This window comes from Scyliorhinus torazame, chromosome X (assembly GCF_047496885.1).
Source record: "Scyliorhinus torazame isolate Kashiwa2021f chromosome X, sScyTor2.1, whole genome shotgun sequence".
In the NCBI taxonomy this organism is placed as follows: domain Eukaryota; kingdom Metazoa; phylum Chordata; class Chondrichthyes; order Carcharhiniformes; family Scyliorhinidae; genus Scyliorhinus; species Scyliorhinus torazame.
Genome location: NC_092738.1, coordinates 8518658 through 8531164, shown reverse-complemented (window position 1 = coordinate 8531164; position 12507 = coordinate 8518658). Strand labels below are relative to the sequence as shown.

The 12507-nt window shown below is 50.1% G+C and overlaps 1 protein-coding gene across 1 annotated transcript in view; it reads right to left on the bottom strand.

The window, feature by feature from the left end:
• dazap2 (DAZ associated protein 2) overlaps positions 1 to 12507 on the bottom strand; it is a 103852-nt gene that overhangs the window by 72807 nt on the left and 18538 nt on the right. The window lies entirely within an intron of this gene.

The following is a 12507-nucleotide window of genomic DNA, read 5'->3' as shown; positions in this document are numbered from 1 at the left end:
GTCTACCAAATTTAGTCCTTTTGAACTAATTTTTGGTCATGAGGTAAGAGGACCACTTAAATTGATTCAGGAAAAATTGATGGGTGAGAAATCGGAAATTACACTATTGGATTATATGTCAAATTTTAGGGAACGATTAAATAGCGCAGGTGAATTGGCTCGACAACATTTGAAAGTTGCACAAAATGTGAAAGGTTTTGTGGACCATATCAGATTGAAAGGAAATTAAGTGAGGTGAAATATGTGGTAAAAACACCAGATAGAAGGAAGACTCACCGAGTGTGTCATGTGAATATGCTTAAAAGGTACTTTGAAAGGGAAGGAGTGAAAAAGGAGGTTTTAATGATTCTAACTCAAAGTGACAAACCAAATCCAGATGACTGTGAATTTGACATACCTCAAATTAAATTGGAAAATGAGGATGTTCTTAAAAATTGGGATGAATTGTTAAGTTACCTTCCAGAGGAAAAACAAACTGACCTGAAAGAGATTGAGAGTATGCTTAAAAATGGCATAATTGAAGTGAATCGCAGCCAATGGAGCTCACCCATAGTGATGGTACCTAAACCAGACGGTACCCAATGGTTGTGTGTGGACTATCGAAAGGTGACTGCAGTTACAAGAACGGACTCTTACCCTATCCCACGTTTGAAGGATTGCATTGAGAAAGTGGGATAATCTGCTTTTATTTCTAACTTCCAGACACGGAAAGAACATTTAAAACATCGTATGGAGTTCTTCGATTGACTTCAGGAGGCAGGTTTGGTGATGAACCAAGCTGAAAGTGAATTTGGAGAAGCCCGAATCACTTTCCTTATGGAGTTTCCGATACCCTCAAGATGAAGGGAAGTAATGCGACTTCTTAGCATGAGTGGATTTGATCGAACATTTGTGCAAAGGTTTTGTGGCGTGATTACTCCACCGATGGACTTGCTAAAGAAACGTCAAAAATTTCAATGGACAGCGACTTTCAACAGGCATTTGACTGCCTGAAAGCTGTGATCACCAATGCTCCTGTATTGGAGAATTGCAAGGGTCTCTGTGGTCAGATTGAACTGAAGTATCTGATTCTAAATAGAAATTCCGAGGAGTAGAGGAATGGATGGATCGTGCAGAGACTTTGTTCAAAGAGACTGTCAATCGAGAAGGATTTCGGTTGGAGGAAGAAGAACGGGAAAGATGGACTTTATTATTATGCCTGTTTGCGTGTGGTTTTTTTTGGTGAAACGAAAAAGTATTTTTACGGTGTGCATTTCTTAGTGGATGGTGCAAAAGTGAAAAATGAAACCATCTTGAAGTTGATAATGTATTTATTTTTCTTGGGGGGAGGCGTCATGTGAGAGTGCCTTTACGAAATGGATGTTTAAGCAATGTACCTTTAAGAAATGCAGTGATGTCAGAGTGTGGGTGGAGCTGGGCTTTAGATCAGCCATTTTGCAGTTTTTTAGTTTCAGTTTGAAAAGAGATTGGGGTGTGTCTGTGTTTGCAGTGAGCTGGATCAGCTGTGATCTCTGTCATGAAAGGCTACCTCTGGATCATTTGGGTGATTTAAACTCACAAAAGTAAAGCCTTTAACCTGATGTGTTTCTGTTTAAAGATGTTAAGCCTCTGGGATGTTGAAAGGAATAACTGAAGGATTATTTAGTGTTGCAATATTTTCGGAGTTATCTTTGAAGTAAGGGGTGTTAAGAGATCCAATGTTTATTTAAGATGTTAAGTTGAGTTCATGGAATAAACATTGTTTTGTGTTTAAAAACCCACGTGTCCATAATTGTAATCCCACTCCTCGGGAACAAGTCGTGTGCTCGGAAAAGCAACAATAGCATTAAAGGGGGAGGTTGGTTGAACTCCATGATACATTTTGGGGTTCTGAAAACGCCTCGCCCATAACAATCAGTCTTTATGTTCCCTGCAAGCTTCCTTTTGTGCTGTACTTTCCCCTTCTTAATCAATCCCTTTGTCCTTCTTTGCTGAATTCTAAACTGCTCCCAATCCTCAGACCTATTATTTTTCTTGGCCAATCTGTATGCTTCTTCCTTGGATCGGATACTAGTTCTAATTTCCTTTGTAAGCCATGGATTGGCCCTCTTACCCCCTTTGCTTTTGTGGCAGACAGGAATGAACAGTTGCTGTAGTTCCCCCATGTGTTCCTTGAATGTTTGCCATTGTCTATCCACTGTCATCCCTTTAAGTAACTCTCCCCAATCTATCAAGGCCAACTCACGCCTCATATCTTCATAGTTCCCGTTATTGAGATTCAGCACCCGAGTCTCCGAATCAACTACTTCACTCTGCATCTTGAAAAAAAATTCTATCATGTTATGGTCGCTCATCCCCAAGGGGTCTCGTACAGCCAGATTGGCAATGATTCCCTTCTCATTGCACAGTACCCAGTCTAAGATGGCCTGCTCTCTCGTTGGTTCCTCCACATATTGGTCAAGAAAACCATCCCGTAAACACTCCAGGAATTCCTCCTCTCCGGCATTGTGGCTAATTTGATTTGCCCAATCTATGTGAAGATTAAAATCACCCATAATCACAGATATTCCCTTGTTACATGCATCTCTAATTTCTCGTTTCATGCCATTCCCAACCTCACCACTGCCGTTTGGGGGTCTATATATGACACCCACTAATGTGTTTTGTCCCTTGGTATTTCTCAACTCTACCCATACAGACTCCACATTGTCAGAGCTAATCTCCTTTCTCACTATTGTGTTAATTTCCTCTTTAACCAGCAGTGCCACGCCACCATCTTATCTTTTATGCCGGTCCTTCCTAAATACTGAGAACCCTGGGACATTCAGTTCCCATCCCTGGTCACCCTGCAGCCATGTCTCCGAAATCCCAATTATATCAGACCCATTTATATCTATCTGTGCGATTAGTTCATCCACGTTATTGCCAACGCTCTGTGCATTAAGGCACAGAGCCTTTACGTTTGTATTTTTCACAATGTTTGTCTTGCTCCCAATATTTTTCTCTCCTGCCCTGTTTGAATTTTGCCCTTGGTTTCTCCACCGATCACTTTTCTTCTTCACTTTTCTACCTTTTGTTTTTGTCCTTGCTCCCTCTTTCTCTGACTCCTTGCAGAGGTTCCCATCCCCCTGGCATTTTAGTTTAAACTTTAGCTCCTCACTAAAACCTGTGCTTCTCGGAACTTCCGATACATTATTCATGTCTTCCTTTGTGAAGACAGAAGCAAAGTACAAATTTAGTTCCTCAGCCATTTCTTTGTTCCCCGTAATGAATTCACCCCCCCTCCCCCCCGATCCTTTCTGACTATAAGGGGCCCGCATTTGTTTTACAAAGAAAAGTACAGCACAGGAACAGGCCCTTCGGCCCTCCAAGCCCGTGCCGACCATGCTGCCCGACTAAACTACAATCTTCTACACTTCCTGGGTCCGTATCCCTCTATTCCCATCCTATTCATGATGCCCCTTAAATGTCACTATCGTCCCTGCTTCCACCACCTCCTCCGGAAGCAAGTTCCAGGCACCCACTACCCTCTGCATAAAAAACTTACCTCGTACATCTCCTCTAAACCTTGCCCCTCTCACCTTAAACCTATGCCCCCTACTAATTGACCCCTCTACCCCGGGGAAAAGCCTCTGACTATCCACTCTGTCTATGCCCCTCATAATTTTGTAGACCTCTATCAGGTCGCCCCTCAACCTCCTTCGTTCCAGTGAGAACAAACCGAGTTTATTCAACCGCTCCTCATAGCTAATGCCCTCCATACCAGGCAACATTCTGGTAAATCTCTTCTGCACCCTCTCTAAAGCCTCCACATCCTTCTGGTAGTGTGGCGACCAGAATTGAACACTATACTCCAAGTGTGGCCTAACTAAGGTTCTATACAGCTGCAACATGACTTGCCAATTTTTATACTCAATGCCCCGGCCAATGAAGGCAAGCATGCCGTATGCCTTCTTGACTACCTTCTCCACCTGTGTTGCCCCTTTCAGTGTCCTGTGGACCTGTACTCCTAGATCTCTTTGACTTTCAATACTCTTGAGGGTTCTACCATTCACTGTATATTCCCTACCTGCATGAGACCTTCCAAAATGCATTACCTCACATTTCTCCGGATTAAACTCCATCTGCCATCTCTCCGCCCAAGTCTCCAAACGATCTAAATCCTGCTGTATCCTCTGACAATCCTCATCGCTATCCGCAATTCCACCAACCTTTGTGTCATCTGCAAACCTACTAATCAGACCAGTTACATTTTCCTCCAAATCATTTATATATACTACAAACAGCAAAGGTCCCAGCACTGATCCCTGTGGAACACCACTGGTCACAGCCCTCCAATTAAAAAGCATCCTTCCATTGCTACTCTCTGCCTTCTATGACCTAGCCAGTTCTGTATCCACCTTGCCAGCTCACCCCTGATCCCGTGTGACTTCACCTTTTGTACTAGTCTACCATGAGGGACCTTGTCAAAGGCCTTACTGAAGTACATATAGACAACATCCACTGCCCTACCTGCATCAATCATCTTTGTGACCTCCTCGAAAAACTCGATCAAGTTAGTGAGACACGACCTCCCCTTCACAAAACCATGCTGCCTCTCACCAATATGTCCATTTGCTTCCAAATGGGAGTAGATCCTGTCTCGAACAATTCTCTCCAGTAATTTCCCTACCACTGAAGTAAGGCTCATCGGCCTGTAGTTCCCTGGATTATCCTTGCTACCCTTCTTAAACAGAGGAACAACATTGGCTATTCTCCAGTCCTCCGGGACATCACCTGAAGACAGTGAGGATCCAAAGATTTCTGTCAAGGCCTCAGCAATTTCCTCTCCAGCCTCCTTCAGTATTCTGGGGTAGATCCCATCAGGCCCTGGGGACTTATCTACCTTAATATTTTTTAAGACACCCAACACCTCGTCTTTTTGGATCTCAATGTGACCCAGGCTATCTACACACCCTTCTCCACACTCAACATCTACCAATTCCTTCTCTTTGGTGAATACTGATGCAAAGTATTCATTTAGTACCTCGCCCATTTCCTCTGGCTCCACACATAGATTCCCTTGCCTATCCTTCAGTGGGCCAACCCTTTCCCTGGCTACCCTCTTGCTTTTTATGTACGTGTAAAAAGCCTTGGGATTTTCCTTAACCCTATTTGCCCTAAAATGACTTTTCGTGACCCCTTCTAGCCCTCCTGACTCCTTGCTTAAGTTCCTTCCTACTTTCCTTATATTCCACACAGGCTTCGTCTGTTCCCAGCCTTTTAGCCCTGACAAATGCCTCCTTTTTCCTTTTGACGTGGCCGACAATATCTCTCGTTATCCAAGGTTCCCGGAAATTGCCGTATTTAGCCTTCTTCCTCACAGGAACATGCCGGTCCTGAATTCCTTTCAACTGACACTTGAAAGCCTCCCACATGTCAGATGTTGATTTGCCCTCAAACATCCGCCCCCAATCTAGGTTCTTCAGTTCCCGCTTAATATTGTTATAATTAGCCTTCCCCCAATTTAGCACATTCATCCTAGGACCACTCTTATCCTTGTCCACCAGCACTTTAAAACTTACTGAATTGTGGTCACTGTTCCCGAAATGCTCCCCTACTGAAACTTCTACCACCTGGCCGGGCTCATTCCCCAATACCAGGTCCAGTACTGCCCCTTCCCTAGTTGGACTGTCTACATATTGTTTTAAGAAGCCCTCCTGGATGCTGCTTACAAACTCCGCCCCGTCTAAACCCCTGGCACTAAGTGAGTCCCAGTCAATATTGGGGAAGTTGAAGTCTCCCATCACCACAACCCTGTTGTTTTTACTCTTTTCCAAAATCTGTCTACCTATCTGCTCCTCTATCTCCCGCTGGCTGTTGGGAGGCCTGTAGTAAACCCCCAACATTGTGACTGCACCCTTCTTATTCCTGATCTCTACCCATATAGCCTCACTGCCCTCTGAGGTGTCCTCCTGCAGTACAGCTGTGATATTCTCCCAAACCAGTAGCGCAACTCCGCCACCCCTTTTACATCCCCCTCTATCCCACCTGAAACATCTAAATCCTGGAACGTTTAGCTGCCAATCCTGCCCTTCCCTCAACCAGGTCTCTGTAATGGCAACAACATCATAGTTCCAAGTACTAATCCAAGCTCTAAGTTCATCTGCCTTACCCGTAATACTTCTTGCATTAAAACATATGCACTTCAGGCCACCAGACCCGCTGTGTTCAGCAACTTCTCCCTGTCTGCTCTGCCTCAGAGCCCCACTGTCCCTATTCCCTAGTTCTCCCTCAATGCTCTCACCTTCTGACCTATTGCTCCCGTGCCCACCCCCCTGCCATACTAGTTTAAACCCTCCCGTGTGACACCAGCAAACCTCGCGGCCAGGATATTTATGCCTCTCCGGTTTAGATGCAACCCGTCCTTCTTATATAGGTCACACCTGCCCTGGAAGAGCTCCCAGTGGTCCAGATAACGGAAACCCTCCCTCCTACACCAGCTGTTTAGCCACGTGTTTAGCTGCTCTGTCTTCCTATTTCTAGCCTCACTGGCACGTGGCACAGGGAGTAATCCCGAGATTACAACCCTCGAGGTCCTGTCTTTTAACTTTCTGCCTAGCTCCCTGAACTCCTGCTGCAGGACCTCATGCCCCTTCCTGCCTATGTCGTTAGTACCAATATGTACAACGACCTCTGCCTGTTTGCCCTCCCCCTTCAGGATGCCCTCTACCCATTCGGAGACATCCTGGACCCTGGCACCATTAGGCAACATACCATCCTGGAGTCTCTTTCACGTCCACAGAAGCGCCTATCTGTGCCCCTGACTATAGAGTCCCCTATTACTCTTGCTCTTCTGCGCTTTGACCCTCCCTTCTGAACATCAGAGCCAGCCGTGGTGCCACTGCTCTGGCTGCTGCTGTTTTCCCCTGATAGGCTATCCCCCCCGACAGTATCCAAAGGGGTATACCTGTTCGAGAGGGGGACAACCACAGGGGAGTCCTGCACTCACTGCCTGCCCTTTCTGGTGGTCACCCATTTCTCTGCTGCACCTTGGGTGTGACCACATTTATATAACTGCGATCTATGACGCTTTCCGCCACCTGCATGCTCCTAAGTGCATCCAATTGCTGCTCCAACCGAACCATGCGGTCTGTGAGGAGCTCCAGTTGGGTGCACTTTCTGCAGATGAAGCCATCCCGGACGCTGGAAGCCTCCCGGACCTGCCACATCTCACAGTCAGAGGACTGCACCCCTCTAACTGACATTGCGTCAATTAATTAAAATTAAAAGTTTAAAAACATTTTATTTTTTTATTTTTATAAAGTTACTGTTAACTATCTGTTTCCTAGCACTAGATTTCTAATATAAATGCGAAAGCTAAATATAGTACTCTCCGATCTCTGGCTTAGATATCCCTCTAAATTATAATTAAGTAATTATGTTTAATTAGTTACCAATGCTTAATTTTTTAAATTTAGTGTAGATTCCCAACCAGCCACTCAGGCCACAGCTTTTCTGTGATGTCACTTCAGTTTTCCCCCGACACACACAATTTGAAAAATTTGTCAATCTTTTTTTCCTTACATACCTATAGAAGTATCTTTATTCAAATAATAATCGCTTATTGTCACGAGTAGGCCCCAATGACGTTACCGTGAAAATTCTTAACATTTGAAAAATAGTACAACATCCTCGGCAGCACCTTGCACAACAATCCCTCCTTCAGCACCATCCCGAGCTCCTCCTCCCACTTGACCTGAACTCCCTCCAGAGATCACATATCTTCCTTCAAAATCCTTCCATCAATTGCCAAGATGTCCCTACCCTCCGACCACGATCACCGACAGCACCCCCAGCGACCCCCGTCACCCCCCCTCCGACCCCCGTCAGCACCCCCTCCGACCCCCGTCAGCACCCCCTCCGACCCCCGTCAGCACCCCCTCCGACCCCCGTCAGCACCCCCTCCGACCCCCGTCAGCACCCCCTCCGACCCCCGTCAGCACCCCCTCCGACCCCCGTCAGCACCCCCTCCGACCCCCGTCAGCACCCCCTCCGACCCCCGTCAGCACCCCCTCCGACCCCCGTCAGCACCCCCTCCGACCCCCGTCAGCACCCCCTCCGACCCCCGTCAGCACCCCCTCCGACCCCCGTCAGCACCCCCTCCGACCCCCGTCAGCACCCCCTCCGACCCCCGTCAGCACCCCCTCCGACCCCCGTCAGCACCCCCTCCGACCCCCGTCAGCACCCCCTCCGACCCCCGTCAGCACCCCCTCCGACCCCCGTCAGCACCCCCTCCGACCCCCGTCAGCACCCCCTCCGACCCCCGTCAGCACCCCCTCCGACCCCCGTCAGCACCCCCTCCGACCCCCGTCAGCACCCCCTCCGACCCCCGTCAGCACCCCCTCCGACCCCCGTCAGCACCCCCTCAGACCCCCGTCAGCACCCCCTCAGACCCCCGTCAGCACCCCCTCAGACCCCCGTCAGCACCCCCTCAGACCCCCGTCAGCACCCCCTCAGACCCCCGTCAGCACCCCCTCAGACCCCCGTCAGCACCCCCTCAGACCCCCGTCAGCACCCCCTCAGACCCCCGTCAGCACCCCCTCAGACCCCCGTCAGCACCCCCTCAGACCCCCGTCAGCACCCCCTCAGACCCCCGTCAGCACCCCCTCAGACCCCCGTCAGCACCCCCTCAGACCCCCGTCAGCACCCCCTCAGACCCCCGTCAGCACCCCCTCAGACCCCCGTCAGCACCCCCTCAGACCCCCGTCAGCACCCCCTCAGACCCCCGTCAGCACCCCCTCAGACCCCCGTCAGCACCCCCTCAGACCCCCGTCAGCACCCCCTCAGACCCCCGTCAGCACCCCCTCAGACCCCCGTCAGCACCCCCTCAGACCCCCGTCAGCACCCCCTCAGACCCCCGTCAGCACCCCCTCAGACCCCCGTCAGCACCCCCTCAGACCCCCGTCAGCACCCCCTCAGACCCCCGTCAAGCACCCCCTCAGACCCCCGTCAGCACCCCCTCAGACCCCCGTCAGCACCCCCTCAGACCCCCGTCAGCACCCCCTCAGACCCCCGTCAGCACCCCCTCAGACCCCCGTCAGCACCCCCTCAGACCCCCGTCAGCACCCCCTCAGACCCCCGTCAGCACCCCCTCAGACCCCCGTCAGCACCCCCTCAGACCCCCGTCAGCACCCCCTCAGACCCCCGTCAGCACCCCCTCAGACCCCCGTCAGCACCCCCTCAGACCCCCGTCAGCACCCCCTCAGACCCCCGTCAGCACCCCCTCAGACCCCCGTCAGCACCCCCTCAGACCCCCGTCAGCACCCCCTCAGACCCCCGTCAGCACCCCCTCAGACCCCCGTCAGCACCCCCTCAGACCCCCGTCAGCACCCCCTCAGACCCCCGTCAGCACCCCCTCAGACCCCCGTCAGCACCCCCTCAGACCCCCGTCAGCACCCCCTCCGACCCCCGTCAGCACCCCCTCCGACCCCCAGCACCCCCTCCGACCCCCAGCACCCCCTCCGACCCCCAGCACCCCCTCCGACCCCCAGCACCCCCTCCGACCCCCAGCACCCCCTCCGACCCCCATCACCCCCTCCGACCCCCATCACCCCCTTCCAGCAACAAGGAGGAAGATGCTACCAGAAAGAGCTTTTTCGCAAAGTCCCACAGATGCGCAAGGCACCTAAATTCCTTCCCACACGGGAACCCAAACTTCACCCCCAGCTCCCACCAAACTTGCGAACCGCCTTTCCAAAAACAAGTCCTTCATCTCCATCACATCCCCAAACGCTCGCATCCATCCTCCCAGGCTCAAACCCATGATTCCCTCGGATCGGCATCAACCTCGACCCCGCCCCAACCTAAAACAAAATTGCTTCCAATGTGGCAACCACCATCGACTCCCCGAATACCTCCCTGGGGTAAACTGGAGCGGTGCTGTTGCCCATGGTCACAACTCCCACCCCCTACAAGAACCTGTCTCCCTACTCCTACTCTAACTCTGCACCTGTTCTGCAGTTGCTACCCAGTAATTGTACAACTCTGAAGTACTGTCTTCCTAATCCTCGCCACCGTACCTGCCCCGACAAATGACAAAACCTACCTGTCCACTACCTTAACGAACAACTGTGGCAAAAAGACCAACAGGCACTGAAATAAAAATAAAAACCACAGCAAAATATTCATCTTCACCTCCTGTACCCGACCGGCCAATGACGATGAAGACTATCCTAACTCAGTAGAACCCTACCAACCAGACTCGTAAAATTCAACTTACAAAGCCGTGCCCAATCCTGGGCCACCTGACTCCCAAATACCTGAAGTGGGTCGTTGACACCCGAAATGGCAACCCCATTGTTGGTTCCTCAACATATTTATTCACAAAACCATCCTGTACACATTCCAGCAATTCCTCCTCTGTTGTACTGTGGCTAATGTGACTCACCCAATTTACATGCAGAGAAAAAACTGATTGGAGCGGTGATAAAATCTATTTTTAAGTGCTACATAAGCTAGTATTCTGTGGTGATTGTAACATTTAAAGTACAGGGTGTTCCAATGCTGGTTATATTTGTTCCTGTCTTGTAATAAGGGCGGAGCCCTCAGGGTTTCCATAACTCAATTAGATCTGTTCAGACATTCAGTTTTCTTTTGATCTGAGGAGTGTTGGAAGAGGGAACATGAGGAGACGCAGGGAAAGAGCCACCAGGAGGAGGGGACCACTGGTAGGAACCAGCTGAGAAGAAGAGCAGAGAAATTAGCTCCAACAAAGTACTGTGGTTGGCAGACGCCAAGTAGTAGATGGCTTGAAAGAAGCCCTGGAGAGTGAAAAGGTGATTGATGACTCCCATACTGCAGTCTGTTGGGGAAAGGTAACCCTTTGAAGTAGTAGTGTCCTCCTCGGCATGGTTGAAGAGCTGAAGTTGTGTTTGCGGACTGGTGCTTGGAGTGTAGACTCTGCAATCCAGGAAAAGGTGTGCGGGAATTCTCTGGCCGTTGAAATTCACCTTTCCAGCAGGTATCGCACCCCCTGCCCACGGGTTTGCCGGCAGCGCAACATGGCTACATTGGGAAATCCCATTGCTGAGCAGCAGAAATATAGGATCCCGCCACTGAGAAACGCGCAGCTGGGGGACTGCAGAATCCCACCCTTAGTCTCGGGAGCAAACATTGAAATCCTAGGAAGTGAGCAGGGTTGAGGCAGTCTCAGTCGGAACAGCTTTGAGAGAATTCAGAGACTTGGGACGCGATTCAGCAGACTGTCGACGCATTCAGACTCAACGGCTGCAGCCCCCGTCTCAAATTGGAAGGGAACTAATATAACTCTGCTGTTCACAAAGGGAGGGAGGTAGAGGAAAAACGGAACTACAGACCACGTGAGCCTAACGTTGGTAGTAGGGAAGTTGGCAGAGTCCATTATGTTTTTTAATGAGTACCCAATTCTTTCTTTTAGCAAGGCCAATCCACCTGCTCTGCACATCTCTTTGGGTTGTGGGGGTGATACTGACACAGACATGGGAAGAATGTGCAAACTCCACACAGACAGTGATCCGGGGGGTGGGAGTGAACCCGGGTCCTCAGTGCCGTGAGGTAGCAGTGCTAACCAGTGCGCCACCGTGTTGCCCGCTAGAGTCCATTATCAAGGATTTTATAGCCAAGCAAAAGCAGTGGTGTAATCAAAGCAGGGATTTACACAAGGGTAATGTGTGACAAATCTACTCTGATTCTTAGTCATTTGTAGAGTTGACCAGGAAGAACCAGTAGATGTGGTTTATTTAGACTTTCAGACGGGCAGCACAGTAGCACTGTGGCTTCACAGCGCCAGTGTCCCGGGTTCGATTCCCCGCTCGGTCACTGTCTCTGCACGTTCTCCCCGTGTGTGCGTGGGTTTCCTCCGGGTGCTCCGGTTTCCTCCCACAGTCCAGAGACGTGCAGGTTAGGTGGATTGGCCATGCTAAATTGCCCTTAGTGACCAAAAAAAAAGGTTAGGTGGGGTTACTGGGTTACGGGGATAGGGTGGAAGTGAGGGCTTAATGTGGGTCGGTGCAGACTCGATGGGACGAATGGCCCCCTTCTGCACTGTTTGCTCGGTGTTCTGCTTTCGACAAAGTCTCACGTAGCAGATTTATTACTATACATGGGATTACGTGTAGTGTCTTGAGATAGGTAGAAAGCTGGTTAGCAAACAGGAAGCAAAAAGCTGGAATAAATGGATCTTTTTCCGATTGGCAGGCAGTGACTAGTGGGGTACCGCAGGGATCTGTGCTAGGACCCCAACTGTTCACATTATATATTAATGATTTGGATGAGGGAACAAAATGTATTACCTCCAAATTTGCAGATGATACAAAATTGGGCGTGAGGGTGAGCTGTGAGGAGGATGCAGAGATGTTTCAGCGGGATTTGGACAGGCTGAGTGAGTTGGCAGATGCAGCATAATGTGGATAAATGTGGGGTTATTTGAATGGTGTAAATTGAGAGAGGCGGATACTCAGTGAGACCTTGGTGTCCTCGTGCATCAGTCGCTGAAAGTAAGCGCGCAGG